This window comes from Vipera berus, assembly GCF_964194415.1.
Source record: "Vipera berus genome assembly, chromosome: 7".
Classification (NCBI taxonomy): Eukaryota; Metazoa; Chordata; class Lepidosauria; order Squamata; family Viperidae; genus Vipera; species Vipera berus.
In genome coordinates, this window is record NC_138209.1 from 59,068,799 (window position 1) to 59,083,547 (window position 14,749).

Below are 14,749 nucleotides of genomic sequence, written 5' to 3' on the forward strand. Positions count from 1 at the left end.
AAAGTGAAAGCAGAGGCACTCAACATGCTGTTTGAGAACATCCCAGTAGAGCCAGGTATTCCAAAAGAGTATTGAGACCTGGCTAAAGTCTTTAGTGAGCAGGAGTTGGATTTGCTCCCTTCCCCCTCACTGCCCCACACACTGTGCTATTGAGTTGCTACTGGGGGCAAAACTCCCTAAGCTCAGGTGAGACAGAGGAACTCCGAGCCTTTGTGGACAAGAATTTAGCCAGAGGCTTCATCCAGCCAGCTAAATCCAAGGTTGCTGCACCAGTGCTCTTTAAGGAGAAAAAAGATGGGTAGCTGAGATTATCTCCTTCACGGCATCTTGGAATGACAAGGATTCCTTTGCAAAAAGCTTCTGCTGAAGGTCCCTGTTCCTCAACCCACATACCAAACAGTCTCTCAGTCTCTCTTCAAGGTCTGTGAAGTTGCAGAGATGGGATGCTTGTCGTAACGCGGCAACATTGCTCGAATGTGGGTCTCCATGCAATGACGGAGAGCTTCGGCTCAAAATGTTCCTTGAGCTTTTTCTTGAGATATGTTTTGATTCAGGGTCAGCCTGTGGGTTTGGCAGTTGGGTCGGACGATTCAGAGGAGGAGGGGGTTGTTGGAGAGCTTGCTGAGGATAGTATTGAGGCTCCACACAGCCCTCAGCCAGGCCCCTCCCATCTGGTTACGACGCAGACCCAGCTGTGTGAGCCTGACAGTGTGGATGAAGATGACCCACAGCTGGCCCTGTTCAAGGACGCCCGACGCAGGAGGCAGTCAATCAGGAGTAAACAGAGGAAGGCAATGGGGCACCTCAGAAGGAGGCAGAGAGAAGCCACGCCCTGAACTGTTTAAAAGGGGAATGTGTGGGAGGGCTGGTTTGCTGAAGGCAACCGTTTGAATAGCTCCTGTTTCATGGTTCGTGTCTTGTTTTGCTCTGTTTGCTTTTGTGTCCATAAATTTGGCAGGCTTAGTTCCAGCCTCTTGCCTTCTTGTAAAGGGGTTGTCCCTCCCTTATCTGCAGGGCCGGTAGTAGGCTGGTACAGAACAAGATAGGAGTAGGCGACTAACTCTAGTGTAGCTGGAGTGACTAGGTTTTTGGCTATAGCGAATGTCGCCTGACCACACACACGCACAGTAGTGTTGTGGCCTTTAAGCCATCTTCACTAACTTGGTTAGCCCTCAGATAGTTCTTGATACAGGAAATGTATGAGCTCCATCTCTCAGGATGCGACACATTGAACTCTGACAGCTTGCCAGCCTTGGCCATGGTAAGCTGTAACCAACCACTCAATGCCTTGTGCTGCTAAGGGCTTCTGTGTTTATCCTAGGGACAGATCCTTAGGATGTGAGTACTTCCAGCGTGGCTTGCTGGCAGGCAAAGTGGGGAATGTGGTTCCTACTAGGGCACTGATGCCTGGTCTTACCCCTTAGTGACTTCTAGCTATCTCTTCCTTAGCAGCGCATCCCATCCTCATCACCACTATTATGTTTCAGGATCAGTGAGGCATTGATGAGGTGTTTGGTGAAAGCAACAACACGTTTATTAGGTTAACACAAAAGCGGGGGTGAACTGCCACTAGGCTTATATTTATACAGATCACCACTAGGTTACAGCCAATAGAACTACAGCAATCTTCCCACTTAAAAATGCAAGTAACAACTCTGGAGACAAGCAGTCTGGAGTTTAAACAGACAAAGTAGTTAACTAACAATAACGGTTTCCAAGTATTTTACACCAATACATAACAAAAACCATTATGAGCAGACCCCAATGTGAGTGCCCTCCTATGTCAATATATAGTAAAATTAGCAGCAGTTCAAAAATGTATGTGCAGATCTGATTTTTTTTCATATAGAGAAAACTTTACACTTTAGAGGTGTTTCTGTGCAAAAATGACTGGATTCAGAAGCACAATTTCAGCCCACTTTAGAGCAGCTTTAATGGTGGGAATGTTCATGCTTATTGGGCAGCTACTATCCCCACTCCTGGAGAAGCAAAGCAGGTGAAAAATGGACATTCCAATATATCATAGGGTCTGTAACCACTAACTCCTGCGGTCCACCAACCCCGTCATAGACAGTCCCCTTTGTTGCAGGAGGAGTGCAGCTCCGCTGATGTGCAGCCTTCAGACCCCAGTCTTAGGAAAACAGTCATTTTGACAGAGGAAATAGTGAGAAATGAAAACATTTTCAAGCATGGAAAGTCATGGAGGTGCTGAAAAGAAAGGTCACAGTCCAGATGAGATCACTCTGGGGGCTTCTCTTTTAACATAATGAAAAAGTTTCATGAACCTGTTAGAGACTTCATTCAGCTGCTGTCTCTGATTGAATAGTGGACCTTTGAATGCAGGCATCTGCAGTGCTCTATCTCACCAAGAGAATCATCTTTAGAAGGTTAAAAAAATTTGGCAAATAAAAAAATTAAAAATCAGACAGGGCTTTTGAAAATATTGCAAATGTGAGCTACTTTTCCTACCTATATTTGTATTTTTTAAATTTCTGTTATGAGAAAAATTGGAAACCATAGATGAGTTTGGTGTAGACTAGATTTCTATTGAATGTTGGATTGTTCTTGGGTATTCTGACCAGGGTATGTTCAAAGAGAAGTTGGTTGTTGAGGAAGTTTTTATTTGGATTATTGCAGTAATCAAGGGGTCACACTCAAGGGAACCCCTCCAAAGTTCTGGTTTGGTGATTCCTGAAATTGTTTCTATAACTATGTGGAAGGCACTTAGGATGTAACAGGCCACATTTTCCCAAGGATTCTATGTGTAGTTGGAGTACAGTTAATTCCTTTCATGCAAACAGGAAAACATGATCAGTTGATCATGGACAAAGCAGTCATTTAGGGGTGCAAATGGATGTGGTTTCCAATCTGTCAGTCATGGCATCAACCTCAATGAAGCCATCACATTTTGTTTACACTAAGAAAAAAGGCCCATTGAAAGTCAGCAATGCAATACTTGTCAGAGCTTCCCAACATAGTTGTTTTCATTCAAAGAAATCTGAAAAGTGAACTAGACAGAACTAACTTCTGAATAGCCAAGAGATTTCTGGGAGAAATAGCATTAAATTCACAAATTGATAAAGAGGGCCAAATCTGTATATTTTGTTTTTTACTTATTTATTTAATTTGTATAGCCACTTATCTTAGATTTGTGATGTTGGACAGCTCCCATAATTAAAAACAACCAGACAACACAGCCAATAAACAAAATATAAAAACCAAAAATATTGAATCTTGAGTACGATAAAAAATGAATAAGGAAGATGGCTGCAGCCATGCTTATTTTCAGAGTTGACATTTCCCTTATATTTATGTGTGTTATACATAAAAATATTGCATATAAAAACAGGTGGTGTTTTGATTGCACCTGTTTAGCTGTCTTCCTGATCTTTTGGATCTCTATCCAATAGAGATCAAACAACATTGTGATAAGTGATGACATTAATTGTCTATTTCATTTTAACCCTGATCTTAAATACAGAAGTGTCCCCCTTTCTGTCTCTAGACCTTTAAATCTCAGGGACATAATAAAATTCAACTTCTTTCATTGCTGACCACTAAAAGCATCCTATTGGGGCTACACTAGATTGAAATAGGCATCCTGTATCATTTGCTAAAGGAAGACTTTGCTCTGGAAATGGAGACCTTGCGAAGTAGAACTGTCATAACTCCAAAGCTGTACAGGAAGCAGAGCAGGAATTGGGATTAAATGTTTTGGCAACATCCTTTGCCCTCTGCTTCTCTTAGAGCCCATATATGGAAATCTTCTACCAAACAATCCCACAGTAAAACTCCACACTGGAAGGAGGTTTCTGTAGCAACTAAAGGACAATGCTTGGATAATTTAGGCGAGAGCTCTTACTTATTACTGTGAAATTATAGTACATTTTAAAGGACTCCTTATCCAGAGAGCAAAGGAGATTTTTAAACTATTAACATTTGCTCTACCATTATTAATCATGTTTGATGTACAGTGTCGTCTGAAGGAGAGATCTACAGTCTGGTTTTGAACTTAGACTAGATTTCAATTTGAGGCAACATTTTACATTTGACAATATATATTTCTAGTGGATGATTTGGATTTTTTTTAATGGGATGCTTTCAGTAAAGGAAAAACTAGAGCTTTAAACCATTCTGCAAATAATTTTCTCCATTTAATCATTTCCCCAGATCAGTCATTTGGGGGGATTGAGATATTGCAGCTTAGGAATTGGTTTCCTGGAGTTCAAACATTGAATAAACAAGAGATAGAAAAGAAAGAGGAGAGAGACGAGGGAAGGAGGTGAGAGAAGAACTTGCTTAATGTAAAAGCTGTCATATTGGCTTCAAGGGCAATTTCATTGTTTAGAAATGCAATAGATGTGTTGTGTAGTGGGTTCTTTGGCGCAGGAATGAAGATGAGGTAAATGAGTACAGGAAAACTCATGGTTTATTTCTTGCAGAATCTGAACTGGGGATGTTGTGTATGCCACCCTAACACCAGGTGGCATTGGTCAGGCGGCCTGATTGGTCAACCTGTCCGGCGGGAAATATAGGACACTGGGTTGGGTGTCACCTGGCCGGCAGGAACACGGAGCAACCGGGTTGGCTGACTTCAGGGGCATCAGTAACATATAAGGGGCACCAGGGGTGGAGGCAAGCAGTTCCAGCATGTAATCAATAAAGGCATTACGTATCATGCTGTCTCCTCATTGTCTCCATGTGGTCGCTCATGCTACAACAGGGGAAATGGCTGCAACTAGCCGCAATATATAGTCTAGCCCCTAGGCGGCAGCCACTAGGTTTGAAGCAACCATTGCCGCCTAGGAATAGCCAATAGCAGCACTGGAGACTTGCAGTCTGGGTTGCTGGAGAGCCGTTAGCTGCTCCAGCAACCCACGTGGTATTACTAATGAGCCCAGTACATAACAAGATGCATGTATGCTGGGAGGAAAATTCTTTGCTTCTTTATGGTCATTAGGGAATACTTTCTCTGCCTTCATTTTTTACATAAAAGAGACAAAAGTTAGGAATTACAGACTAAATAAATTATATGAATCCCTCTTAGGTACCCATGAACAACTTCCCTCCTTCACCCTGCTCTTCCTTGGACCAATGGAAAGATAATCCTGGGTATGAGACTAGAGATCTGAAGCAATGACCTTCCTAAGAAATTTCTACCTTGCCCTGATGTGCAAGACTCCCACTGGATTGAGTTCTCTAATGCAATCCTGTTCAAGTGGAAACCAAAGCCATATGCATGTCTGGCAGATCATTGGGCACAATGTCCAGGGCCCACAAAACTACTAAATGCTTATGAAAATATACCCACCCCCATTATATTGTGTAGACCTATGGAGAGATAATAGACCTCTAACTTGTATATAATGGAAATAAACTCCCCTCGAGGCCGTTGATGATTTGGGCGGTGAGGCAGCGAGGCGCTTGAGGCCTGGGACGGCCGAGTGCCCAAATTGATGATCAGTCGGTGGGCTTTCCCCTCCAGTGGAGGTTCCTCGGGGGGTGGAGGCATACCGACCGACGGGCCAAGGGCGAGCTTCCCCCCTCTGTGAAGGCCCTTTTGGGTCCATTTTTGGAGGATGGAGGCTGCCGATGAGGCCGCTCGAAGATCAGAGGTGTGACCACCCCATTTCCCTGGACGACATCTATACCTTGAGGCCTGCTATAGCCCTTTTTGGTCGCGAGTTTATCTGGAGATGGGGATGGATGACTGGTCTGGATTTTGCTGCCACCATTTTACATCTTTGGCGGCCTTGGAGGTGTTGGTGGTGGGGACTGGCGATGTTGGGCGGCAGGGGGGCCCGGCTGTTGTTGACCGGGCCTGGAACCTGAAGCTAGAGACTTACATCTGTCCATCACCAGAGCTATGGATGCCTTCACCGACAAATGGACTATTACTACCACCCAGTCATCAGACTGTTTTTTCCCTCTCTGCGACCTGCCCAGAGCTGGATAGTGGTCTTTCCCTGATGCCGGAAGATCTTGTTGTCACTGTGAGAGGGTGACCTTGCTCGGGAGTCGCTGTCCAGCTCTGTGGTCTTATCATTAATATTCATTGTATTGATTCTAGCCGATTCGTTTTCTCCTGCTTTTATTTTATTTATCTTCCTTTATTTTATTGATGATCCATTCCGCGGGCAAACTGCTTGCCCTGAGAGATTCCCCCCTCTCCCAGGTGTGGCCCTCTGGTTTATGCCGCCGGTTCCTTAATGATGGATCCTGGGATCCCGAGAGGTGGCATGGCACAAAATGGAGGCTTAGGGATTTTTTATTTAAACTTTTTAATGGGTTAGGGAGGGGGGAGGGATGTAAGGCCTAGCAGAAAGATGGAGGGATTTTGCTGGACCTTTCTCAGTCCAGGTTGGTAGACGGTTGCGGCGATGGGGGGGCAGGGTGGGGGGTCTTGGGGCCCAAGGGGATGGGGTGTGGACAGCGATCCCCACAGTGATTGGGAATGGCAGCAGACAGATGAACAGAGGGCCATATCGAAATCTGGGATCACGCCCCCGCTGTCTTCGAGCAGTGGCGTGCTCTGACCCTCTGGCTTCATCCTGCTTCTCCAGGGGTGGGGGAGGACAGGTACCTGAGCTCAGGCTGGTTTATTTGAATGCCAGGTCTGTGGTGAATAAAGCTCCCCTCATCCAGGATTTGATTGAGGAGGAAGGCGCAGACCTGGCATGCATTACGGAAACTTGGTTGGGCCCAGAGGGAGGAGTCCCTTTGATAGAGTTATGCCCACCAGGTTTCCGTGTGCTTCACCAGCCTCGGGCTCAGGGTAGGGGCGGGGGGGGTGGCAGTTGTTATTAAGGAGGCCCTTTGTCCGCAGGAGGCCACTGCCCCTCAGATAGGCAGATGTGAGTCCCTCCTCATGAGGTGGGGCCCTGAGGGTCAGTTGGGCCTGTTGCTCATGTACCTTTCTCCCAGCTGTGTGGCAATGGCCCTGCCCGGGCTACTCGACGCTCTCTCGGGGCTGGTAGTTGAGTTTCCCAGACTCATGGTTCTGGGGGATTTTAACCTGCCTTCCCTGGGCGGTGCATCGGGGGTGGCCTGAGAGTTCATGGCTTCCATGATGACCATGGACCTGACCCAGATTATTCAGGGTCCGACTCATGAGGGGGGAAACACGCCTGACCTTATTTTTATCTCCGGGCAGTGGCTTAATGGTCTGGGTGGGGTTACTCCAACCTCTCAACCCCTTTCATGGACAGACCATTATCTCCTGCGGCTGGGCCTCTGTCATGCTACCCCCCGCTGCTGGGAGGAGGAACTGACCAGGTGGTTCCACCCCAGGAGCCTGATGGACCTGGATAGGTTCCAGACAGTGCTTGGATTGATTCCTACCTCCCTTTCCCACAGCCCGGTCGAGACCTTAGTTGACGCCTGGCAACGGGCTGCTTCGGAGGCTCTCGACCGCGTTGTGCCTTTGCGGCCTCTGACCTGGCGCAGATCCCGGTTGGCTCCTTGGTTTTCCATGGACCTGCAGGAGATGAAGCACCAAAGAAGGGGCCTAGAGAGCATTTGGAGGTCCAGTCGGTCCGAGTCTGACCGAACACAGTTAAGATCCTTTTCTAGATCTTACCTTGTGGCAATGGAGGTGGCGAAGCGTGCTCACTTCACCACCCTCATTGCGTCCACAGATAACCGCCTGGCCACCCTGTTTAGGGTGACCCATTCCCTTTTAAATCAGGGGATGGGGGAGGACCCCTTGCAGGGATGGGCCGAGGAGTTTAGTCAGTATCTGGTAGATAAAATTGCTCAGATTCGGGCTGGTCTGGACTCTGGCTGGGCAGTGTCTGACGAGGGGGAAGTGATGGGTTTGGCCGATAGCATTTGGGAGGAGTTTGATCCTGTGACTCCAGATGAAGTGGACAGGATCATGGGGAAATTAAGTGCCGCCACGTGTTTGTTGGACCTGTGTCCCTCCTGGCTGGTTTATGCGGCTCGGGAGGTTACACGAGGCTGGCTCCTGGCAGTTATTAATGCTTCCTTGAGTGAGGGGTGCTTCCCTGCCGCATTGAAGGAGGCGGTGGTGAGACCCCTCCTCAAGAAACCTGCCTTGGATCCAACTATTCTAAATAACTTTCATCCTGTCTCCAACCTTCGCTTCCTTGCGAAGGTTGTTGAGAGCGTGGTGGCTTGGCAGCTCCTGGAGGAAACTGAGTATCTGGACCCGTACCAATCGGGTTTCAGGCCCGGGTACAGCACGGAGACGGCATTGGTCGCACTGGTGAATGATCTCTGGCGGGCTCAGGACAGGGGTTGCTCCTCTGTCCTGGTCCTATTAGATCTCTCAGCGGCTTTTGATACCATTGACCATGGTATCTTGCTGGGACGTCTTGAGGTGTTGGGAGTGGGAGGCACCATTGTATGGTGGTTCTCCTCCTACCTCTCGGGCCGTTTGCAGACAGTGTTGGCACAGTCACTCATGCGCTCGTGACCTCCCAATTGGACTACTGCAACACTCTCTACATGCCCTTGGGGACCACCCGGAAGCTTCAGCTGGTGCAGAATGCAGCCGCGTGGGTTGTGATGGGGGTTTCCCGATACTCCCATGTAACACCTCTGCTCTGCAAACTGCATTGGCTTCCAGTTGCCCTCCGGGTGAGATTCAAGGTGCTGGTGATGACCTATAAAGCCCTAAATGGCTTGGGTCCAGGATATTTGAGGGAACACCTGCTGCCGGCATCAAGCTCCCTTCGTCCTGTGCACTCCCACAGGGAGGGTCTTCTCAGGGTACTGTCGGTAAAAGATTGCCGGCGGACAATACCCAGGGGGAAGGCCTTCTCTGTGGGTGCGCCTGCCCTTTGGAATCAGCTGCCTGTAGAGCTTAGGACTGCCCCTGACCTTCGTTCATTCTGCCGGGACCTGAAGACCTGGCTCTGAGCTCTCTGGCCTGGTCTGAGCATATTAATTGGGATTTTAACTGTTTTTTAACTGGGGTTTTACTGCAAGGTCTATATAATCTTTTTAATTGATTTTAAGTTTTGTAATTGTTGTATTGTTTTTTAAAAAAACCTTGTGAACCGCCCTGAGTCCTACGGGAGAAGGGTGGTATATAAATTGAATAAATAAATAAATAAATAATTTTATTTGTTTTAGTAGTTTAAGATAATTACCGTATATACTTGAGTATAAGCCGACTCGAGTATAAGCCGAGACCCCCAATTTCACCCCCAAAAACTGGAAAAAGTTATTGACCCGAGTATAAGCCGATCCGCCGTTCTGCAAGCCTCCGCCGCCGCCGGAGGCTGGATCCGCGCTCTGCAAGCGTCTGCCGCCAGCAGAGGCTCGATCTGCCATTTTGCAAGCCTGAATACACAGGAATACCCTGTGTGGCCGCGGCTCTCGGGGAAGCCCTGGCTGTCCGCTTCCTCGCTCCACGCTGCCATTCAGGGCCCGCGCGTTCCCCGGGCAAATCGCGGCGCCCAGCAGGCGAGGAAACACGCCCGCTCCAGTCGCCCCCCCTTCCCTCAGGAGACGCGAAGCAAGTGACCGCCCAAACGTCGGCAGGTCTCCGGACGGCGGTGGCTTGGGAGAGGTGTGCGCGATCCCGGAAGCACCAAAGCCTCGGCCGCGCACAAGTCCTCCGACGTTTGGGGAGGTTTGGGGAGGCGCGCACCTCCCCAAACCTCCCCAAACGTCGGCAGGTCTCCGGACGGCGGTGGCTTGGGAGAGGTGTGCGCGATCCCGGAAGCACCAAAGCCTCGGCCGCGCACAAGTCCTCGGTAAGTTTTTTTGTTGACTGGAGTATAAGCCGAAGTGGAATTTTTCAGCCCAAAAAGTGGGCTGAAAAATTCGGCTTATACTCAAGTATATACGGTATCTTCGTTTAATGTCACACACCTTGCTGTTAGGTATATCCCCAGGTATTTAACTTTTTTAACTATCTGGAGATCTGTTTTTTATGACATTTGGTTTCTTTGTTTATCTGTAAGGTTTTTGACTATCACTTTAGTCTTGTCTCTGTTTATTTTCAATCCTTCTACTTCTCCAAATTCTCCATTCTATGTCAATAATTTAGGGCTTGTCTCCAAAGGATCTTCTAATATAAGTACCAAATCGTCTGCAAATGCTTGTAATTTATATTTTTCATCTTTTATCTCCATCCATTTAATTTCTTGGTCCTGTCTAACATTTCTACACAGCACTTCCAGAGTTAAGATAAATAATAATGGAGATAGTGGACACTCTTGTTTTGTGCCTTTTTTAATATTAAAATTCTCTGTAAAATCTCCATTTGAAATTACTTTAGCCGTTTGTCTATGATATTATTTTGATTATATTTATGAAGTTTTCTCCAAAATCCATATAGTTTAATTGTTGTACCATAAATTGCCAGTTAACATTATCAAAGGCTTTCTGCGCATCTAAGAATTAATTTTCTTAGATGCGCAGAAAGCCTTTGATAATGTTAACTGGCAATTTATGGTACAACATTTAAACAAACTTCATTTTTTCCCCTGGATGCATTTCATAATATTCCAGAGTATCTAAAATCATTCTTAGTTTGTTATTTATTTGTCTCTTTGGTAAGAAGCCATTTTGGTCTGGATGTATAAATTCAATCAAAAATCTCTTCAGTCTTTCTGATTGTAGCTCCAAGATGGTGGAGAGGCAGCAAAGGCTGTAAAGAGCTCCTCCAAAAGTAAAAGTTTTATTTTATTTTAATTTATTTTAATTTTAACTTTTTAACCTCTTTTAATATTGTATTTTAACCTACCTCTTTTAAACTTTTTAAACCCATTTTTAACCCATTTCAACCTTTTAAACCATAGTTTTAAACTTATTTTTAAACCTGTTTTAACAAACCTGAATGGGGAAAAGAAGGAAGAGACAGCACTCTGCAGCAGAAAGTATATCCAAGCCTTTGAAGCAGCAGAAAATGGAGGATTATATTGCAAACAGACAGTCTGCTCCAGTAAGTAACTCATTCGCAGGCACCTTATCAGATAAATTTAATTTTTGTGACTCATTGGAATGGGACTTACAAACTGAACTGGAGAGCAGACAGCGTGTGGAGTTGGCCTCCTCCCTCTTGGAGAATGGCTCCCCTCCTTGGAATCTGGCAACAGCCTCTTTTACACAGGAGGGAGATGTAGCAAATTTGAAGGGGGAAAATGTGACAGACTTCCTCTCTAGACAATGTTTGCTTACAGCTCAAACTGTAAACTCAATATATGATCTCTTGTCAATTGTCATGGATAAGGTCGATTGCCTGAAAGAGTCTTTTGCAGAGTTTGTTAGGAGCCACCCAAATACTGTGGAAGGACTTGGGAGGATAACCATGGACAGACATGGGATGGCTAACTCAGAAGGTGAAAGTAGAGAAGGACCTTGTTCTCCTCCCAAAAATTTGAACACCTACAGAGAAAACACTCAATCAGGCAAAGGTCTAAGAGATGACCAATATAACTACAGTCTGCAAACTAACCAGGTTACTTTGCAAATTTATGACAAGAGAGTAAATAGAGGGCGTTGGAGCAATAGAAAAGCTATTAGGCTGTCCCTGAGCCAGCTGCTCTGCTGTGAATTCACTCTGATAGATCTACTACATGCAGAGTGGCTGCCAGCAAGAACACAATGTATGAGAATTCTCCTATCATTCAAGCAGCCCACAATTCCCTCCATGCTCTTCAGAATGAAGCCCTTTATGAGCTTTTTCTCAATATTTCCAATAAGGGTCTTTTGCTCAGAAAAAGTGTGCCCACTCCTGAAACAGCGTCACCAAGAGGGAACTGTAGCTTTAAATCTAGGCTGCAACAGCCCTCACACTACTAAGCCTGAGGCTGCTGCAACTGAACTGACCCTGAGAAAGCAAAGAAGCAATATACGAACTGTGTTACCCACAGCTGCAGGAACTGCTGAGGATGTGCCAGAGGAAATGTTGATTGACCTATTCAGTGCATTGCCAGAAACTGAGCAAGTTAACATCATTCAAAGATTGGACGACCTAAAAGAGGCACTGACAACAACCCAATCTACAGCAAAGCCTCTATTTAATTTGGCTCCACTAACCACGCAAACTTGTGACAAGATATTTATTATTATTATTATTATTATTATTATTATTATTATTATTATTATTATTATTATTATTATTATTAATTTTATTTATATACCGCCCTTCTCCCGAAGGACTCAGGGTGGTGAACAGGGCAAATGTATAAAATACAGAAAACACAAAAGTTAAAAGGGATTAAACATAATGCCCATCAGGCCAAGCCGGCTTGTTCAAACAAATGCGTTTTCAGATCGCGTCAGAAGGAGCGGAGGTCGGGCGCCATCCGGAGCTCAACCGGCAACCGATTCCATAGCTCCGGGGCGCCCACAGAGAAGGACCTCCCCCTGGGGGCCACCAATCGACATTCTCTGATCGGTAGCACCCTGAGGAGGCCCTCTCTGTGGGAACGCACAGGGCGGAGGGAAGTTGATGCCGGCAGCAGGTGTTCCCTAAGGTACTCCGGACCCATGCCATGTAGGGCCTTAAACACCATTACCAGTACCTTGAATCTCACTCGGAAGACAACTGGGAGCCAATGCAGCTCACGGAGTAGAGGTGTAACATGGGAGTATCGGGAGACTCCCAACACGACTCTCGCGGCTGCGTTCTGTACCAGCATACTGATGATACCCAACTCCAAAACCACGAATGATCTCACCCAGCGGTTTCATATAGATGTTGAACAGGAGAGGTGAGAGGACCGACCCCCGAGGAACTCCACAAACGAGAGGCCTCGGGGTCGACCTCTACCCCCCTGCCAACACCGACTGCGAACGTCCCAGGAGATAGGAGGAGAACCACTGGAAAACTGTGCCTCCCATTCCCAATCCCCTGAGATGCCGCAGCAGGATACCATGGTCGATGGCATCGAACGCTGCTGAGAGGTCTAATAGGACTAGGACAGAGGAATATCCCCTGTCCCGGGCCCTCCAGAGATCATTCACCAGAGCGACCAATGCCGTCTCCGTGCTGTACCCGGGCCTGAAACCCGATTGGTATGGGTCTAGATAATCCGCTTCATCCAGGACCTGAGGGAGCTGATGCGACACCACACTCTCAACAACCTTCGCAAGGAAGCGAAGGTTGAAGACTGGACAAAAGTTATTTAACACAGCTGGGTCCAAGGCAGGCTTCTTGAGGAGAGGTCTCACCACTGCCTCCTTCAAGACGGCGGGGAAACTACCCTCACTCAAAGAAGCAGATATGACCACCTGGAACCAGCCTCATGTCCCCTCCCGAGCCGCATAAACCAGCCAGGAGGGGCACGGGTCTAATAAACATGTGGTGGAGCTCAGCCTCCCCATAATCCTGTCCACTTCCTCCGGAGTCACAGAATCAAACTCCTCCCAGGTAATATCGACAAGACCGCCCGCGTCCTGATCGTCCGACTCCGCCCAGTCAGAGTCCAGACCGGTCCGAATCCAAGCGATTTTGTCCAACAGATGTTGACTAAACTCCTCGGCACGACCGTGCAAAGGTTCCTCCCTCACCTCCTGGTTAAGGAGGGAGCGGGTCACCCTAAACAAGGCGGCCGGGCGGTTATCTGCGGACGCGATAAGGGTAGCAAAGTGATTAGACCTTGCCGCCCTTATCGCTGCGAGATAAGACCTAATATAGGTTCTTAGTCGCAATCGGTCGGATTCGGATCGGCTGGATCTCCAACAGCTCTCTAGGCCCTGTCTCCGACGCTTCATCTCCCGAAGCTCCGCGGAAAACCATGGAGCTCGCTGGGATCTGCACCAGGTCAGGGGCCGCAAGGGTACAACACGGTCAAGAGCCTCCATGGCTGCCCTTTCCCAGGCTTCCACTAAGGCATCTGCCGAGTTGTGAGCAACGGAGGCAGGTGGGGGCCCCAGCACTGCCTGGAACCTATCAGGGTCCATTAAGCACCTGGGGCAGTAGCATCTAATAGGCTCCACACACCCACGGCGGGGAGTGGCAAAACGGAAGACCAGCCGCAGGAGATGATGATCGGTCCATGACAGGGGCATAACAATTGGGGAGCCCCCACCAAGATCATCTAACCACCGACCAGATAAAAAAACCAAGTCAAGGGTGTGGCCTCCCACATGAGTCGGTCCATAAATTACTTGCGTCAGGTCCATGGCTGTCATGGAAGCCATGAACTCCCGAGGTAACTCAGATGATCCTCCCAGGGATGGTAGATTGAAGTCACCCAAAACTATAAGTTTGGGGAACTCAATCACCAACCCCGAGAGGATGTCGAGAAGCTCAGGCTGGGCTGCTGCTGCGTGACTAGGCAAAAGGTACACCAGCAGCAAGCCCAACTGCGCCCCAGGACCAAATCTCAGGAAGAGAGACTCACAACCGACAATCTGAGGAACGGTGGCCTCCCGCGGACACAAGGTCTCCCTCATAACAATCAACAATCTAATCAACAATCTGCCTTTACCTCAACAGTAAAAAAAGGTGTTGTCACACAGGCTGAAAGTGGAGTAACTGCACTGACTGACCCAGCCTCTGAGAAACAACTGAAAGACAAAGGGCTTCATCACACAGTGCCCCCTAAGCTGACAAACACTAAGGACATAATCCAGCTTACATCCTCATTTGATTTAGAAGTTCCCACAACATCTTTCCACAAGATGAACCCTCAGCCATGACCCTCCAAAAATGGACATAAATCTACATTTATAGACTTAAGCCAGAGTACCTGCTCTTTGGAAAAAAAAATCATTCTTGGAGCAAGTGCAGAGGCACACTGGCAACCGAGATATAGAGGAGCAA